The 20,567-nt window shown below is 37.0% G+C and overlaps 1 long non-coding RNA gene across 1 annotated transcript; it reads left to right on the top strand.

Annotated features, from left to right (window-relative positions):
• Positions 1–1,138: 1,138 nt before the first annotated feature.
• LOC116094738 lies at positions 1,139–14,170 on the top strand. Its single transcript, XR_004120282.1, has 3 exons — positions 1,139–1,167; positions 1,630–1,696; positions 14,086–14,170. It is a non-coding gene; the product is annotated as an uncharacterized LOC116094738 (long non-coding RNA).
• Positions 14,171–20,567: the final 6,397 nt, after the last annotated feature.

The raw sequence follows: 20,567 nt of genomic DNA, 5'->3' as shown, positions 1-20,567 counted from the left end.
CCAACTGAAATCCACTGGATCACCTTCCATTTTCTTATCATTTTAGCGAGAAATTCAAGTATTATACTGAGCAAACAAGGAAAGAGTGGATAGCCTGTCTAGTTCTTGATTTTAGTATAACTAGTAATTGCCTTGAGTTTTTCTACACTAATTAATTAAAAATTTGGTATTGCCTATTTGCATTCTATAAATTGTCTTTACTATCTTTAAGTGTGTCCTGTATATTTTGATTTCTCCAAGACTTTAATCAGGAAGGATTTTCTCAAATGCTTTTTCAGAATGTAATGACATGATCATGCCTTTTTTCTTTCTCATTGACAGATTTCCTTATGTTGAACCATTCCTGCATCTCTGAGATGAAGGCTACTTCATAATGGTGAATTATCTTTTATTATCTTATGGAACTAGCTTTGCAAGTATTTTATTGAGTGTTTACGCATTTATGTTCATGAGAAAAATTGGTCTGTAATTCTGTTTCCGTGTTTATCTTCATGCTGTTTGGGTATCAGGGTGACTGTGGCTTCACATAAATTTGGCAATGTTTCTTCTGTTTCATTTTTGTGGAATAATTTGAAGAATTTTGGCATTAGCTGTTCTTTTGAAGTGTGGTCTCACATTGCACTAAATTCATATGGTCCAGGGCTTTTTTTGGTTGGGAGACTTCTAATGAATGTTTCTACTTTCTTGAGAGTTATAGGTTTATTTAAATTGTTTATATAATTTTGATCTAATTTTGACAAGAACTCCTGTTGAGAAAATTTTCTATTTCTTTCATATTTTCCAATTTGGTGGAGTATAGGATTTTAAAGTATGACCTAAACATTCTTTGGATTTTCTTGATGTCTGTTGTTGTACAACCACCACTTTTCATTTCTGATTTTATTAATTTGCATAGTCTATCTGTGTGTTTTTCTTAGTTTAGACTAGGGCGCGTATATGTTGTTGATTTTCTCAAAGAATCAACTCTTTATTTCATTGATTTTTTTATATTGTTCTCTTTGTTTCTATTTTATTGATTCCAGCCCTAGGTTTGATGAGTGCTTGCCATCGGCACCTCTTGGATGTGCTTTCTTCTTTCTCTAGAACTTTCAGAATTTAGAATTTAGAACTTGCGCTGTTAAGTTGCTAATCTGAGATCTCTTCAATTTCTTTTTCAGTAGATACTTAGTACGATGGACTTTCCTCTTAGCACCACTTTCATTGTGTCCAATAAGTTTGTATATGTTGTATATTCTTTTTCTTTTGAGTTCTAGGAAGCCTTATATTTTTCTTTTTTCTTCTTTTTTTTTTTAGATTTATTTATTATTATATCTAAGTACACTGTAGCTGTCTTCAGACACACCAGAAGAGGGCATCAGATTACGGATGGTTGTGAGCCACCATGTGGTTGCTGGGAATTGAAGTCAGGACCTCTGGAAGAGCAGTCAGTGCTCTTAACCGCTGAGCCATCTCCCCAGCCCTATATTTTTCTTTATTTTTGTCTTGACCTTGTAGTCATTCAGTAGAAAGTTGTTCAGTTTCTGTAATTCATAAGCTTCCTGTTGTTTCTGCTAAGGTTTAATCCAGTTTTAATCCATAGTGGTCTGATAGAAAGCAAGGGGTTATTTCAATTTTCTCTTATTTAATTAGACTTGACTTGTGACCAAGTATGTGGCTTATTTGGAAGACAGCTCCATGAGGAAGTGCTGAGGATAAGGTACATTCTTTTGTATTTTGGTTGAAATGTTCTGTAGATATTTGTTGGATCCATTTGGTTCATAACATCTATAAGCTTCATTAATTCTCTGTTTAGTTTTTATCTGAGTGGTCTGCCCACTGGAAAGAGCATAACATCGAAGTTTCCCACTATCGATGTGTGATTTAAGATTTATTAATGTTTCTTTTACAAATGTGCATTCCTTTGCACTTGGGGAATTGATGTTAAAAAGTTGCTAAAAGTTATTTGTGACTATGAAGTATCCTTCTCTATCTTTTTTCAGTAATTTTAGTTTGGTTTGTTTGTTAAATAATAAATAGCTATATCTGCTTTTTTCTTAGGTTCATTTGCTAAAAAAAGAGAAAATTTTATTCAACCCTTTACTCTGATGTAATGCCTATCATTGATGTTGAGGTATATTTCTTGTATGCTTTCAAAAGATGGATCATTCTTTTATACTTACATTGTTAGTCTGTGTACTTTTTATTTAGAAATTGAGCCCATTGATATTGAGAGATACTAATGATGAATGATTTTATTCCTCCTATTTTGTTATTTTCTTAGTGGTAGTCATGCATGTACATGTGTAAGTGTGTATGTGTGTGTGCATGTGCACGTGCACGCACACCTTCCTTCCATTGCCTTTCCATTGTAAGATGATTCCTGTGTTTTGTTGGTTTTAGCTAACCGTCTTGAGTTAGAATTTTCTAGTATGGCCTGTAAATCTGGATTTGCAGATAGATATTGCCTGAATTTGAGTTTATCATAGAATTCTCTATGTATGGCAATTGAATATAATTTTGCTGAGTATAGTAGTTTACACTGATATCTGTTGTCTATTAGAGTCTGCAGGACATTTGTCTAGGCCCTTTGCCTTTTAGAGTTTCCATTGAAAAGTTTGGTGTAATTCCAATAAGTCTGCCTTTTCATGTTATTTGTTCTTTTTCCCTTGCAGCTTTTAATGTTCTTTCATCATTCTGTATGTTTAATATTTTTATTGATATGTGTTGAAGGGACTTTCTTTTCTGTTTCTATCTATTTGGTGTTCTGTATGCTTTATGCATCTCTTTCTTTAGATTGAGAAAATTTTCTCAGTGATCTTGTAGAAAATATTGTCTTGGTCTTTGAACTGTGATTCTTCTCCTATTACTGTTAAGTTTAGTCTTTTCAACAGATCTGAGATTTCCTGGATGTTCTCTGTCAGGAATTTCTTAGATTCAATATTTTCTTTGACCGAGGTATCTACTTCTTCCATCATATTTTCAACAGCTGATAGTCTGTTGTTTATCTCCTATATTCTTACAAGTGATACTTGTGTCTGAATTGCTTACCTAGATTTTCCTGTTCCTAATTGCTTACCTAGATTTTCCAATTTCCAGAATTATGGGGTTGTTTTTTATATTATTTTTTCTATTTTCTTTTTCAGGTTTTGCACACTTGTATTCATTTTCTTCTTCTGTTTCTTCAATTTTTTTTTTTGCTTTCTTTGAGAGATTTACTCATTTTCTCAATTTTTGTTTGTACTTTCCTCAATATCTTTAAGGTATTTATTGATTTTTCTCTTTAAGAACCACTATCATCGATTCTGTCCTGGACTAGTTTACCTTGGGCATGAACTCCACAGCTAGTCCCACAGCACCCAGAGAAAACTCCACTCTTAGGCAATCTAACATGCCCAGGATTACAGTATCAGAGGTGAGGAGGACACAACATCTGTTCCAACACCATCTTGAGTAGCTGGGCCAGCAGAATCTAGGGGCACAGAAACCCCATCCAACCAGTAGCTCTGGTTCCTTCCAGTATGAGCAGGTGCCATGAGCAGACTTTGGGCATGAACTCCACAGACAGTCCCACAACACCCAGAGGAAGCTCCACTCCCAGGTACTCTAACACACCCTGGATCACAGGACCTCAGGATCCCAGGATCCGAGAAGCTTGGTCACACCAGCATCTCATGATCTAAGAAGGAGCTTGACTCCTAGGAACTCTGACAAACCCAGAATCTCAGGAGCACAGGATCCTGGAATCACAGAATCACAGACACAACTGGACTTTGAGGAGTTCTAACACAATCAGGATCAAAGGAAGGACAGACTCCAGCTAAATATACCAAGAGCAGGTAGCATTAGAGATAACCAGATGGAGGAGGCAAGCATAAGAACATAAGCAACAGAAACAAATGTTACTTGGCATCATCAGAACCCAATTATCCCACTAAAGCATATCCTGAGTACACCATCACAATGGAAAAACAAGATTCGGATCTAAAATCACATCTCATGATGGTGATAGATGACTTTAAGAAGGACAAAAATATCTCCCTTAAATAAATACAGGAGAACACAGGCAAATAGGTAGAAGCCTTTAAAGAAGAAACACAAAAATCCCTTAAAGAATTACAAGAAAACACAATCAAACAGGCAAAGGAAATGAGCAAAACCATCCAAGATCTAAAACTGGAAATAGAAACAATAAAAAAAAAAATCACAAGGGGGAAAACTCTGGAGTTAGAAAACCTAGGAAAGAGATCAGGAGTTATAGATGCAAGCATCACCAACAGAATACAAGAGATAGAAGACAGAATCTCAGGGTCAGAAAATTTCATAGAAAACATTGACACAACAATCAAAGAAAATGCAAAAGGCAAAAAATTCCTAACACAAAACATCGAGGAAATCCAGGACGTAATAAGAAGACAAACCCAAGGATAATAGGTATAGAAGAGAGTGAAGATTTCCAACTTAAAGGGACAGTAAATATCTTCAACAAAATTATAGAAGAAAACTTCCCTAACCTAAAGAAAGAAATGCCCGTGAACATAATAGAAGGCTACAGAACTCCAAATAGACTGGACCAGAAAAGAAATTCCTCCCGCCACATAATAATAAAAACACCAAATACACTAAACAAAGAAAGAATATTAAAAGCCATAAGGGAAAAATATCAAGTAACATATAAAGGCAGACCTATCAGAAGTACACCAGAGACTATTAAAGCTAGAAGATCCTGGACAGATGTCATATAAATCATAAGAGAACTTAAATACCAGCCCAGGCTACTATACCCAGGAAAACTTTCAACTACCATAGACAGAGAAACCAAGATATTCCATGACCAAACCAAATTTACACAATATCTTTCCACAAATCCAGGCCTACAAAGGATAATAGATGGAAAACACCAACACAAAGAGGGAAACTACATCCTAAAAAAAAAGCAAGAAAGTAATCTTTCAACAAAACTAAAAGAAGATAGCCACATGAACAGAATTCCAACTCTAACAACAAAAATAACAGGAAGCAAAAATTACTTTTCCTTAATATCTATTAATATCAATAGACTCATTCCCCAATAAAAAGACATAGACTAACAGACTAGATATGTAAACAGGACCCAGCATTTTGCTGCAAACAGGAAATGCACTTCAGTGATAAAGACAGACACTACCTCAGAATAAAAAGTTGGCAAACCATTTTCCAAGCAAATGGTTCCAAGAAACAAGCTGTAGTAGCCATTCTAATATCAAATAAAACTGATTTTCAACCAAAAGTTATCCAAAAGGATAAGGAAGGACACTTCATACTGGTCAAATGAAAAATCTCCTAAGGTGAACTCTCAGTTCTGAACATCTATGCTCCAAATGCAAGGGCACACACATTCATAAAAGAGATTGGCTAAAACTCAAAGCATACATCATACCCCACACAATATTAGTGGGAGACTTCAACACCCCACTCTCAGCAATGGATTGATCACTGAAACAGAAACTAAACAGACACATTGAAACTAACAAAAGTTATGAACTAAATGGACCTCACAGATATTTATAGAACATTTCATCCTAAAGCAAAAGAATATACTTTCTTCTTAGAACCTCTTTGCACCTTCTCTAAAATTAACCATATAATTGGTCACAAAATAGGCCTCAAGCAATAAAAGAAGACTGAAATAATCCCATGCACCCTATTAGGTCACCACCAACTAAGGATGGTCATGAATTCCAACAAAAACTACAGAAAACACCTATACACATGGAAGCTGAACAACACTACTCAATGATAACTTGTTCAAGGGAGACATAAAGAAAGAAATAAGAGTTTTGTATAATTTAATGAAAATAAAGGCACATGATGCACAAAGTTATAGGATAAAACGTAAGTAGTGTTGAAAGGAAAACTCATATCTCTCAGTGCTTTCATAAAGCAATTGGAGAGAGAATACACTAGCAGCTTAACAGCATTATGTGAAAGCTCTAGAACACAAAGAAGCAAATATACTCAAGAGGAGTAGATGGCAGGAAATAATCAAACTCAGGGCTGAAATCAACCAAATAGAAATAAAAAGAACTATACAAACAATAAGCAAACCAGGAGCTGATCCTTTGAGAAAATCAACAAGATAGATAAACCCTTAGACAGACTAACCAGAGGGCACAGAGACAGTATCCAAATTAATAAAATCAGAAATGAAAAGCTGGAGACATAACAATGGAAACTATGGAAATTAAAAAAAAGTCAGATGGTGTTACAAAAACTTATAATGAATAGAAATGAGAAAATATGTATCAAATGGACAATTTTCTAGGCACATACCAGGTGCCAAAGTTATAATAAGATCAGATAAAACATCTTAACACTCCCTTAACCCCTAAAGAAATAGAAGCAGTCATTAATAGTCTCCCAACCAAAAAAAGCCCAGGACCAGATGGGTTTAGTGAAGAAATTCTATCACACCAATAAAGAAGACCTAATACCAATACTCTTAAAACTATTCCATAAAAGAGAAACAGAAGGAAAACTACCCAAATCGTTCTATGAAGCCACCATTGCACTTACACCTATACAACATAACGACCAAAGAAAGAGAACTTCAGACCAATCTCCCTTACGAACATTGATGCAAAAATACTCAATAATATACTTGCCAACTGAATCCAAGAGCACATCAAAATGATCATTCACCACAATCAAGCTACATCCCAGGTGCATGAATGCTTCAATATATAGAAATCCATTAACTTAATCTATCACATAAACAAACTCAATTAAAAAAAGGGAAAGAAAGAAAAGAAAACCACATGATCATTTCATTAGATGCTGAAAAAGCATTTGATAAAATTCACCATCCATTCATGTTAAAAGTATGTGAAATATCAGGAATTTAAGGCTCATACCTAAACATAGTAAAAGCAATATACAGCAAACCAGTAGCTAACATCAAACTGAATGCAGAGAAACTTGAAGCAATCAAACTAAAATCAGGGACTAGACAAGGCTGCCCACTCTCTCCCTATCTATTCAGTATAGTACTTGAAGTTCTAGCTAGAGCAATTAGACAACAAAAGGAAGTCAATGGGATACAATTTGCAAAGGAAGAAAACAAACTATCACTATTTATAAATGGTATGATCATATACTTGATTGACCCCAAAAATTCCACCAGAGAACTCCTAAACCTGATAAACAACTTCAGCAAAGTTGGTGGATATAAAATTAACTTAAATCAGTAGCCTTCCTCTACTCAAAGGATAAACAGGCTGAGAAAGTAATTAGGAAACGACACCCTTCACAATAGTCACAAATAATATAAAATACCTTGGTGTGACTCTAACAAAGCAAGTAAAAGATTTGTTTGACAAGAACTACAAGTCTCTGAAGAAAAAATTGAAGAAGGTCTCAGAAGACAAACAGATCTACCATGCTCATGGATTTGTAGGATTAATATAGTAAACATGGCCATTTGCCAAAAGCAATCTCAAATTCAATGCAATCCCCATCAAAACTCCAACTCAACCCTTCATAGAGATAGAAAGAGCAATTTGCAAATTCATTTGGAATAACAAAAAAGAACCAGGAGAGAAAAAGTATTCTCAACAATAAAAGAACTTCTGGGAGAATCACCATTCCTGACTTCAAAATGTATTACAGAGCAATAGTGATAAAAACAGCATGATATTCTCCAGATCCACCCATTTCCCTAAGAATTTCATAAATTCATTGTTTTTAATAGCTGAGTAGTACTCCATTGTGTAGATGTACCACAATTTCTGTATCCACTCCTCTGTTGAGGGACATCTGGGTTGTTTCCAGTTTCTGGCTATTATACATAAGGCTGCTATGAAAATCGTGGAGCATGTGTCCTTATTACATGTTGGAACATCTTCTGGGTATATGTCCAGGAGTGGAATAGCTGGGTCCTCTGGTAGAACTATGTCCAATTTCTGGAGAAACCGCCAAACTGATTTCCAGAGTGGTTGTACCAGTTTGCAATCCCACCAGCAATGAAGTAATGTTCCTCTTTCTCCACAACCTCTTCAGCATCTGCTGTCCCCTGAGTCTTTTATCCTAGCCAATCTGACTGGTGTGAGGTAGAATCTCAGAGTTGTTTTGATTTGCATTTCCCTGATGAGTAAGGATGTTGAACATTTCTTTAGGTGCTTCTCAGCCATTCAGTGTTCATCAGTTGAGAATTCTCTGTTTAGCTCTGTACCCCATTTTTAATAAGGTTATTTGGTTCTCAGGAGTCTAACTTCTTTAGTTCTTTGTATACATTGGATATTAGCCCTCTATCAGTGTCTCAACCACCAACCAAGGACTGCACATAGTGGGTCTGATTGTTCTGGCAGCATATGTATAGTAGAGGATTACAAATTCGATCATCAATAGGAGGAGAGGACCTCGGCCCTGTGAAGGTTCTCTGCCCCAGTGTAGGGGAATAATGCCAGGGCCAATAAGTGGGACAGGGTAGGGTGGCAGGCATGGGGAGGGGGGAGGCAACAGGGGTTTGTTCTTGTTGTTTTTGTTTGTTTGTTTTTTGGAGGGGAAACTGGGAAAGGAGAAATTTACATGTAAATAAAGAAAATATCTAAAAAACAAAACAAAACAAAACAAAACAAAAAAAACCAGCATGGTATTGGTACTGAGATAGGCTAGAAAATCAATGGAATAGAACTGAAGACCCGGAAATGAACTTATACACCTATGGTCACTTGATCTTTGACAAAGGAGCTAAAACCATCTGGTGGAAAATTACAGCATTTTTAACAAATGGTGGGTTTTAAACTAGTGGTCATCATGTAGAAAAATGCAAATAGACCCATTTTTTTCTCCCTGTACAAAGCTCAAGTCCAAGTGGATCAAGAACCTCCACATAAAACCAGATACACTGAAACTAATAGAGACGAAAGTGGGGAAGAACATCGTGCATGAGGTCACAGGGGAAATTTTCCTGAACAGAACACCAATAGATTATGCCCTAAGATCAAGAATCGACAAATGGGTCCTCATAAAATTGAAAATCATCTGTAAGGCAAAGGATATTGTCAGTAGGACAAAATGGCAACCAACAGATTGCAAAAAGATCTTTACCAAACCTCCATCGGATAGAAGGCTAATATGCAGTACCTAAAAAGAACTCAAGATGCTAGACTCCATTGAACCAAATAACCCTATTAAAAACAGGTTATAGAACTAAGCAAAGAATTTTCAACTGAGTAATATCAAATGGCTGAGAAGCACCTAAAGAAATGTTGAACATTCTTTGTCATCACAGAAATGCAAATTAAAACAACCCTGGGATTCCAGCTCATACCAGTCAGAATGTCTAAAATCAAAAGGTCAGGTGACAGCAGATGTTGACAAGGATGTGAAGAAAAAGGAATATTCCTCCATTGCTGGCGAGATTGCAAGCTGGTATAACCACTCTGGAAATCAGTTTGGTGGTTCTTCAGTAAATTGAACATAGTACTCCCTGATGACCCAGCTACACCACTCCTGGCACATACCCAGAAGATGCTCTATCATGTAATAAGGACACATGCTCCACTATGTTCATAGCAGCCTTATTTATAATAGCCAGAAGCTGGAAAAAACCCAGATGTCCTTCAACAAAGGAATGGATACAGAAAATGTGGTACATCTACACAATGGAGTACTACTCAGCTATTAAAAACAATGAAATTATGAAATTCTTAGGCAAATGGATGGAACCAGAAAATATCATCCTTAGTGAGGTATCCCAATCACAAAAGAACACACATCCAGAGATTATCTCACCTGAGGATTCATCCTACATAGAGATACCAAACCTAGACACTATTGTGGATGCCAAGAAGTGTATGCAGAAAAAAAAACCTAATATGACTGTTTCCTGAGAGGCCCTTCCCAGAACCTCACAAATACAGTGGAGAGTGCTCACTGCCAACCGTTGGACTGAGTGCAGGGTCCCCAATATATGAGTTAGAGAAAGGACTGAAGGAGTTGAATGGCTTTGTAACCTCATAGGAAGAATGACATTATCAACCAACCAAACCTCCCAGAGCTCCCAGGGACTAAGCCATCAACCAAGGAGTGCACATGGCTCCGGCTGCATATGTCCAGCAGAGGATGGCCTTTTCAGGCATCAATGGGAGGAGAGTTCTTTGTTCTTTGAATGTTTGATAGATGCCCCAGTGTAGGGGAATCAAGGACAAGGAGGTGTGAGTGGCTAGGTGGGTGGAGGAACATTCTCATAGAGGCAGGGGGGAAGGCAGATGTAACAGGGAGGTTCTGGGAAAGGGGGAAACCAGAAAAGGGGGTAACATTGAAATGTAAATAAATAAAATATCCAATAAAAAATAAAATAAAATAATAAAAAAGGAACCTCTATCATCTTCATAAAGTTGGATTTGAGGTCTTTTTTCTTATGTTCCTGCTCTGTTGGAATAGTCAAGGCCTGCTGAAGTAGAATAACTGGGCTCTGTTGGGGAAATATTGCCTTGGCTGTTGTTGATTGTTTTCTCTCACTGGTCTTGGCTATCTAGACATCTTGGGTTGTGGTTGTTATTGATCTAGGTGCCAATGGCTTTGGCTCTATTAGGTAGAGTGTTTTGTTTCTTCGTTTCTGTTTTCTTTCGGGTCTTTCAGGTCTATGTAGCCTGGACTTCTGGCAGGGGTCTCCTCCCAAGCTGGCCCTGGAACATAGTGATGAAGAGAAAAGGGAGACAGCACTGAAAAAGTTGGAGGAGGTCCTTGGATGGACAACCTATGTGGAAGTCTGGCAGCCGGTGTGATCTCTCTTTCATCAGTGAGTCTCCACCTGAGTTCATCTACCTGCTCTTTGACTGTTGTGGCCTGCACCTGATCAGGATGTCTACCTGAGTTGAGATTGAGGGCATGTCTTCTGGCTCAGGCGGTAGAGATGGAAGGGGTGGCAAAGACAAAGCCATGAGTTAGAAAGCTCTATGTGCAGATGAAAGTCCTATCTGTTCTTCGTCGTTTCTTAACAGGGCATATAGATAGGAATTTAGCTGTTTCTACGACTGCTGTAGAATGGTGTTTGTATTACTGTTCTACAAGTTCATTATCCATTCACTCTCTTTCTATTTCACCCCGCCTCTGTGTGTGCATGTCTAAAAAACAGCATTCATAGAAATAATTACCACATTCAGTGCTAGATTATTAAATAAGCAAATATTTTGTCTACACCTGTATCAAAATAAACCAAAACTCAACATAACCCAATTCAAGAGGAAACCGAAAAGTGAATAAATGTCTTACCACATAAAGCACACTGGAATGAGTTAATAAATCATTAGCCTGATCGAAAGATGCCAAAATTGGACCTATTTTTCTTTCTTCATTTGCCAATTGAATCTGCTACTTTTAAGATTGTACTTTGTATGTGGAGGACAGCACTTTTCAAGTATCTTTTTAACATGACAAAGGAAAATATGAAGTTTGGAGAAGATAGTGTGATGGTAGCCATGAAGAATCTGTACAAAACAGCATATGGGTGCTTTCCTGATGGGATTCTACTGTGACAAGGCCCATGGAAACCCTTTCCCGCTTTGGAAAGGACCTGTGGTAAACTTGGTGGCCTCTGTACTTATTAACTAGCTTATATACTTACAAGCTCTCATTGCTTTCACTATACTGTTAATACTCATAGAAATACTTAAGTTTATTTTTCTTGGACACTGGCAAGACTGTGATCTTGCAGGCTAATGCCCTCTGGCTGAATCTGTTTTGCTCAATACTTTGTCAAGGGGTAAAACCCTCCTCTCTTCTCTCAGCCCCTATTAATCCTCCCGATGTGACCATTATTTGGGGACACATGTGCTAGAGAAGCAGCTGCAGTCACACCGAGTAAGCCTGTGACAGTTGTGGAGGGGAATGGGTCCTGCTTGCAGAAATGATCTGAGGAAAAATGTGCTTGATCATCAGAGACTTAAAATAAGGATGCTATGCTTGATCAGTGGAGACTTAAAATAGGGAAGCTATTTCTGATCAATAGAGACTTAAAAATAGTTCCTGGAAAGATGGCATCAGGAACTGATAGATGTGTATCAGGAAATGTGGCTTGGTATAATAAATAGGTCTCTGTCTGCAATTGAAAAGTATTACCACAGGGGATGATATTTAATAACTGGACTCACACCTACACATGTGTAATCTGTCTCTCACCTTGCATAACTGTACTACCATATTTGCTATCACCTGGGTATGTACTCCTGTCTACAGGACATGTGTGGCTAGACATTTATTTTTGGTTTGCTGAAATTGGGCTTCGTACTACAAAATAAGTTACTGGGTGATTTTACCCTTAGGAGGGAAGAGAAAGGTAAAAATATTGGGGCTTTTTGTAATGACAGAGCTTTTATAATGCTTATATTATTTCTTTTAATAGAATAACCAATGATTCACTGCTCAGACGAGGATTCTAATTGTTTAAGTGCAGAAGGGCCATTTGCTTGAAAGATGGTGACAGTCTTCACTTGCATAGATACCACACATCTGTCCTCAGGTTCCAGAACCCCATCACCGCTGCAATAGTGTTTGAACTTAGTAACTTTATCTTACTTCTGCAGCTACTGGTAGAAACAAACTGTCTCAGATGATCATTGGTACCAAAAATAAGAGAGAAAAAGTGCTACACAAGGTTCCCTGAGCCTAAGAGCCTTGTGAATACTGGATAATATCAGCCTGCTTTTTCATGATCACAAAGCAAAGGGCATGGCACATATTCTCACAATGCAGTTGTCGCCATGGTGTGATGACTGTTCCAAACTGTTGGTGGCCTCATGGTTGCCTATGTTGTGACACAGGTATGCCAGAGCCTCTTTTGTGAAGAGCCACTGGGCAACTTTGCCTTACTCTCACCTTCAGAACAAACTGTTGTCATCGATGTTAGCAAACAGTGCATTCCTTTTCAATTGTATAGATGTCTATTTTTTTTTTATGACAAAAGTCATACATTCACTCTAGAGAAAAATAGAGTTTAGAAGGAAAGATTTTTAAATATCTAAACACAGTCTTATAATTCTAAAACAAATTTTGGTAAGATTTCAGTTTTTATTCTTGCATGCATATATGTGTATATGGTACAACTATAACATAGAAGATATCCTTAAAGGCTATTTCAAAGTAAGAATAGTTGTTGCTTATTTAGAAACTCTAGAAAATTTGAGGATAAATTTTCACATTTCTACTATATCTACATTTGTATGTCATTTTTTTATAACATGCATATGATAGTATATCACTTTGTGTTTTAATCTACTTTCCCAAGTTCCCATGTATCATGATCATCTGAACCTCAGTACCACTTATCATGACTGAATGATCTTGCCTTCAATGATGGTAAAGTCTTTTGGAGACTAGCTAATGGGTAGATAAGTCTCCTAGAGAATACAAACTAGAGAACGGTATTTCAGTTATAGAGCTGGGTGTTTTTAGTGTTTCTCAAGATAATAACTTGTGGCAAGTTGAAGGCTGTACATGTTTTTCATGTTTGTGTTTGTGTGTGAGTGTGTGTGTGTATATAGGAAAGAGAGAGAGAGAGGAGGCAGGGAGAGAGGGAGAGAGAGAGGGAGAGGGAGAAGGAGAGAGGGAAAGAGGGAGAAGATGAGAGAGAGGGAGAGGGGGAGGAGAGAGAGGAGAAGGGGCCTGGGAGGGAAAGGGGAGGGGGAGGAAGGGAGAGAGAGATTAAGTCAGTACATGGTCAGAGTATACAGACAGACCAGAGAATCAGAAGATATACATTGGGCTTCAAACTCAGGTCCACTAGGTGCTATTGACTGAGTTAGTATCAGCAGACTAGCCTCGATAAGACCGACAAGAGAAGAAGGATTGAGACAGCAGCCAACCATTGCTCAGAAAGAAAGTTCTATTATCCTTCGCTCCTATAAACAACACTGGTATTGACAAACTTGCCGAAGAGGACAGTAAGAAAGTTTGTCACTTTCCAACCAAACGCCAATCCATGAATGAATGCCCATTTGTCAACCTAGTTGGAAAATTCGGAGTAATTGGGACACTAAGTTTTATGAATAATAAAAAAAAAAAAGAACAATATAGGAGAACAAGTAAAACATGACAGAACTCTTTACTCTTAATTTTGTTTCCTCATAGGAAAGAATTAAAGCTAAAGCTTCAAATCACTCCTCACATACACCTGAAGGCTAAGGTCAATAAGAATCTACTCTGCTTTAACACTGAAGTTTGAACATACGGTCTTGCACATGCTGTGTAAGTGTTCTACCATTGAGGCACATCCCAAGCTAAATTTACCCTTTTAAAGAAAATATAAATGGTAAGTACACAAGTATCAACAATATATTTAGCCACATCTATTAGTATATTAGCTAATTTTTACTATGTCACTAAAGTGGTCATTAGTATCGATTAGACAAATTCTAAAAAAAAAAAAAAACAAAACAAACAAAAAAAAGCAGAAGATTTATGGTGTTTATAAAGTGCATTATCTACAAATTTTATATTTCATTGCCTTTTGTGACTAAATGAATCAATAATTTTTAATTTAGGAAATAAAAATACTAACTAAATTTAATAATTCTATCAGATGGTCATCACTATTGATTAAAGTTGGTAATGAGGAGTGCTGCATGCATATACAGCATGTTTATTATATACTTATTTTATAATTTACAAGTTAATTTAGTTCTTGAGAAAAGCTCTCATACATTGGCCTGGAACTTTCTACATTGGGCACGCAGTCCTTATACATGTAGCAATCCTCCTGCCTCTTCCTACTGAGCTTTGAAATTACTGTCAGAAATGATCACGTCAAACACTCTTTCTTATTTAAAATCATAGAGTTGGATATTATCGCTTCTACTTTCCAAATTTCTGATGAACAGACAAATTCAGGCTCTTCTGAACAAAAACCTGAAACATGTTGATAATACCTGCTCAACTAGAAAAAGCATAGGTAAATTTTTAAACATCTGACCTCCTTCCTCTTATCCAATTATTGATGAAGCTCAGTCAAGAGAGCTAAGCAAGGGTATTATTCAAACACACCACACTCTTAAAAGGCTTTTGGAGTTCATGCTGTAGGAACAAATGTTTCAAAGGCATAATACACAATGCGATAGTAAGTATAAATGGATCCTCACAACAACTCAATACTCAGCTAAAACTAAACAGCAGAGATTCAGTCATGTAAAGGACTTTTTTACCTGCAAATCCCTAAAGGTTTTGAATAAAAGTGTTGAGAATAATAGCTGTATGGTACAGAGTAGTGTTTGGTGAGTTAGATATGTCTCTTTAGGTTACATTTCCCATCTTTCCTCAGAAGCACAGCACTCAAGTTATAAAAAGAAATAGAAGCCTGGATACCAGTGTAGTATGAAGAAGCTAACTAGCTAACTATCCTTTGTTCTCACGGTATAAAGAAGCCAAGTTGCTAATGGAGCAAGGGCACTAAAAAGTGATGAGTTGGCTTAAATTGCAGTGTATCTGCAATGTGGCCTTACAATTTCAGCTTCCTTCCTGGTACACTGTGGGTGGCGAAACCTGTCCATATCTCAGAGCCTACGAATGTAGGAAGTGATCCACAGAATGGAGTTTAAGTGAATACCGGGCACCTACTAGCTGTCTAACAAACACGTATTTTGCCCCTTCATTTTTTTTTTAAATATTCTGTTGTAAATACTTATACTCTAATGTTCATGTAACCCATCCTATGGAATTTGGATATTGCTTTTTTTATTTTTTTGTATTGCCACATAAATTCAAAGCATTTCCTTCACTTATCTGTATTCTGTACATAATATTTCCCACTTATTTTTATTTCATGGTATTTATCACCACTTAATACCCATTTACTTATCTGATTCAGATTCCTGACCTCAAAATAAGAGACTAGAAGAATAAGAGGAATATTTTCAGTGCTGCCTATTCACTTGCAAAACATTATGCCTATTACATACAGAAATTCAATAAGCATCTGTTAAAATAAAAATAAATTTATTTCATTTACATCTGACATGAGGACTTCTAATTGCAATGAGTAACAAAGTAGATAATATGTTTTCCAGCTCCATTTAAATACATAGAACACTGAACACAATCAGCACTTAATATGAGTCTCTTATTTAAGCAGTACATGTGTGAGAGACCGTGGGGCAGGTTGAAAAGTAAGTAAAACAAATTAATGATTTGGGGGGAGGTATAACACAACACGTATGTGTTTCCCAGAAATGCAGATTCATAATTTCCTTACCAAGCCACATAAAAGGTTTATGAAATACAGTAATGTGGAATTAAGTTGTCATTTACATATATGCATACCTACAAGTCTAAGACCACAAGTCTATTATGTGTGGATATCTATATGTACTGGACACTAATATAATATTTTTCTGCCTATTTATTGACTAACACATTAATATATCCATATACATAAAAAGACCATATTTTTATTCAGATATTGTCAAATAACAATGTAAATATTTGTATGAATTTTTCCTGCGAAATGTCATAGGATGAAATTATGAGCAAAAAAGCATCATAAATTATGATGGAAATAAAAGATAAAACATATAAAATAAGCTTAAAATAAGAGAACATAGACATAACAATTTGTTTATTGCCTTATTTTTTTTCACTACAGAAAAGAGGGAGACAGGGTGCTGAAAGAGATGCTCAGGAAGGGGAACTTGTTAAGCATGTGCATTGTCATGCAAAGTGAACACCTCGGGACTCTCTACCCTTAGTCTGAGGTCTTTGGAAGCCTGGAAGCCTGGGAAAAAGGTAGGAAATGGTGTTTTTAAAGAGAATAGGGCCAAGCTCCCTCCCCCACACCCTCTTCACTTCAGCTCCTGCCAGGCAGGAGCTCGAATCTTTTGTGCCACACCATTATAGTATTAGGAAGTCACACAGTCATGAAGAAGAGAGAGGCTCCGCACGCACTGCTCCGTGACTTAAAAGCCCCCCATGCTGAATCTTGAAACAGCATGAGACTCAGTAAAGACCCACAGGACACACTGTGCAGTCTGGGAGCAGCCCTGAAGCTGTTTAAGAAAAGCATTTATCCCCACGAGACATTGTATCACTTTGTCTATTAAATTTAGTATAAGAAATAATGCGCCACACCTGTGTAGCTTCATCCTGAAGCCAGACCCTGTTCCTACTAAGTGATCCAATCTCCTAAACCCAAATTTGCATCCTTCCCCATCTGCTTCACTGGGAACTCGCAGCACATTTCTCTTATGAAGCCTTTCTGAGAGGTGTAATGGGAATTGATCATGGAGGGCAGTACTGGTAGATAATGCAGATACACATCATCATGTGCATACGCTCCCTTCACAATGTTTCACAATCACACGACACAAACATACAAACACATAGCTTAGAAACTTTTTTTCCTCGCCTCTTCTGTCATTTTCTAGTTACATATTCTCATACAGTTCTTCCCTCCTCACTTCATCTTCTCTCAGCTGCATTATTCCTCCTGAGAACAGTCTAATGTCTTTCTAACTGAAGTGTTAAATCTCCTGTTTAAAAAAAATAAATAAAAGAAGAAAGGAAGGAAGGAAGGAAGGAAGGGAGGGAGGGAGGGAGGGAGGGAGGGAGGAAGGAAGGAAATAAATAAATAAATGATGATGATGATGATGATGATGATATTTAATGGGGTATAACACTGCTTGTCTCACAAAGCTCCCACACATACACACACACACACACACACACACACACACAAACACACACAGAGTACACAGCACACATGTCATTTTGTGCCCTACAGTGCAGGGAATTCTGTCAGTTTTCCACGCCTTTGCAAGTATGAAGGACCAGTTCGTTTAAATACAGAAACTGAAAAATATAGAATTATTTAAAGCTAACTGAGCAAAAGGACCAAAAGGAATTATTGCCATTTTCAGACCAGAAGTAAGGGAAATAAATGTGCACTGACTAATCTTCTCCACAATCAAACTTGGATATTTCTTCAAAAAATGGGAGCTGGTACAAGGGAAGAGAAAAGGTTAAAAAAAATAAAATGGACCACCATGAAACAATTCATAATTTACCTTTAAAATGGATCAGCAAAGGAAGGCCTGAGCTGCCATTTGCTCTGAGGACTCTGGGGTCTCTCACGGAATAATATTCCACATCCCATTTTGATATGCACCGAAATTAACAGTCAGCCATTTTATGAAATACTATCTTTGTTAGCTTTACCACTAACAAAAATACACTTCCAATTCTTCACAATCACACCCAACATCTATTAAAGCAATCGGGGAAATTAGTTTGAGATAAACTGTACAGCGATTTTATTCATAGCCTGGCTGTATCTCACACTGTCAATCTGCATCACAGCTCACTAAATAGTGCCTAATGTTTATTGCATTTAACTGAATGTATACGATTCGGAGGGTTCGCCAGGGACCGATTATCATAATTATACATGTTTCTATGGAAACCAGCAAGTCTATCAGTTTTGATTCATTATATTGTTATACCTTCTAGCACTTTCTAATTATTAGGTGCCCATAAAAAGTCTCAGTCTTGCTGTTACTATAGAAATGAGCTATAGACAGGCCTCAATTGTTAACCCTTAAAGGACCAAAATATATAGACTCAGACAGCTGGTAGCTCTTCATGTAGCTGAAACAGCTAGTAATTCCATCTATTAGTAAAATTCATAAGTGATTTACTGTTGTTAATTTCTGAAAATAGTTCAGCTGGACAGCAAATGCCTGAAGAATCACTACAGATGTAATGAGATTGTCCTGAGTTTGAGGTTCCCTCTCCTTATATACAAACATGAATGTGAATGAGTGATCACAGCGTGTACAATGAAAAGTCTGTGGAGACTGATCCCTCCTGTCATCGAGAAAGACATACTTGCCGGTGTAAACATGGAATTATACGTTAAGTGATAAAACAGAGAGATTAGACTATAATAGAGAAAGCTCGAGTGCAAAGTCTTTAAATCAGGCACCCAAAATTGCTTCACAGCAATGTGGCTATTTAGGTATAATTTAATATTGCTGCTTAAATTGCAATTTGTAATTTAATATTTTCATTTTACTTTTTCTCTTACAGTCACTACCAGAATCGGAGAAAATTGAAAGGGACTGAGCAGTTTCATTGTCTCCCTAACCCTCCTGCTATTATAGTTTTTCAATTAGAAGTGCCTTTTAATTTAGATCAGGAAAGCTCTCCTAAAGTGACAGCTCGCCCTTCACACTGCATATCTATTTATTTCGGAAGTCAACACACCATTCAATAACCTGAGAACAGCCCTGATTGCTATGCTAATAGTATTCAGAAATATGTCGACACCACATAGAAACAAGTAAACTCAGGCTAATTCATAAAGTGAATGGTAAACGCCGAGGAGGACGCCGCCCGCTCTCACTTTCCAGGGCTGCAGCTGGAATCTTAAGGTTACAAATTTAATTTTTTTCCCTCCCTTAGGGAAATGAACACTGTATGATAACCAAACTGAAATTACATTTTGCCTAATATTACAGCCTAGCCCATTTGATGTGGTTTGTTTTATTATATAAAGCTTACAGAAGGAGGCCACGGAGACAATGCCTGTATATGCTAATGCCTCCGTGAACCAGGAGAGGTGGCTTCAACCAGCATTCCCTTCAGCTCAAAGCAGAATGCATTTTCCTTTTTGCAGAGGGGGAGGAGAGAAAGACTGGAGAAATTTCAATGTATACCCATACTAAGAAAAACAACAGCACTTGTTAGACAACCTTTTTTTTTTTTTTCATATTACAAGCCCAAACTACTACTATCCGTAGCAGGTCCTCATCAATTAAGAATCAATCAAATTGTATAAGTGACAAAAGAGATAGTCATTTGCATGTGGAAGTCCAAACCCATAATAACAGAGAGAACCACCAAAGCCTTTTGTTCCTGCCTCTTATGATACTACTGTGGGCTTTGGAGAAAAGTAGATTTGCTACTAAATACAAAAGTTTAAAGCAGATTAGAGGTAAATCGAATCAGACACTTTCCAAACTCCACTTATCAGAACACACATATCATATGTATGTATACAGCGTAGAGTTAATTTTTTCTTAATTTACATTAAAATTAGTCTCCTGCTCCAAACTAGACATTGGTTATGGTGTGTATTTTTACTTACTCATAAAGAGTAATGTTTAATAATAAACACCTTATTTTTAATCTTGCATCTACTTTTATCCTTGAGATCTTTATTCCACTGAAACCATTAGACATTTTAAACATCAGTAGAGCCTATTCTGTACATTCTGAACTAAAACACACACATACACACACACACACACACACACACACACACACACATACAAATTCAGAAACTAACAAAAAACACGTGTGGAGAAAACACACTATTCTTTTTGGATGCTTTAAAGAACTGCATGATAATAGCACTCGGGCCAGGATCTTAGGCATTTGCATAACCAGCCTAAGGATGGCAATGCCACTATTGCTTCAGCAAGCAAACAGGACCTGGTGCATAAGAGCATACCTAAAGGTCACCCTTAGGTTAGTGAATCCTGGGGGACCCGGATGGGGTTCAGATACCAGGTCACAAGGTGATTAGGGAGAAAAAAAGAATCATAGAAAGTAGGCCATCCTGG

The sequence above is a fragment of the Mastomys coucha genome, unplaced genomic scaffold (assembly GCF_008632895.1).
Source record: "Mastomys coucha isolate ucsf_1 unplaced genomic scaffold, UCSF_Mcou_1 pScaffold17, whole genome shotgun sequence".
Taxonomy (NCBI): Eukaryota; Metazoa; Chordata; class Mammalia; order Rodentia; family Muridae; genus Mastomys; species Mastomys coucha.
The sequence above is the reverse complement of the archived record's forward strand: the minus strand, read 5'-3'. Positions and strand labels throughout refer to the sequence as shown.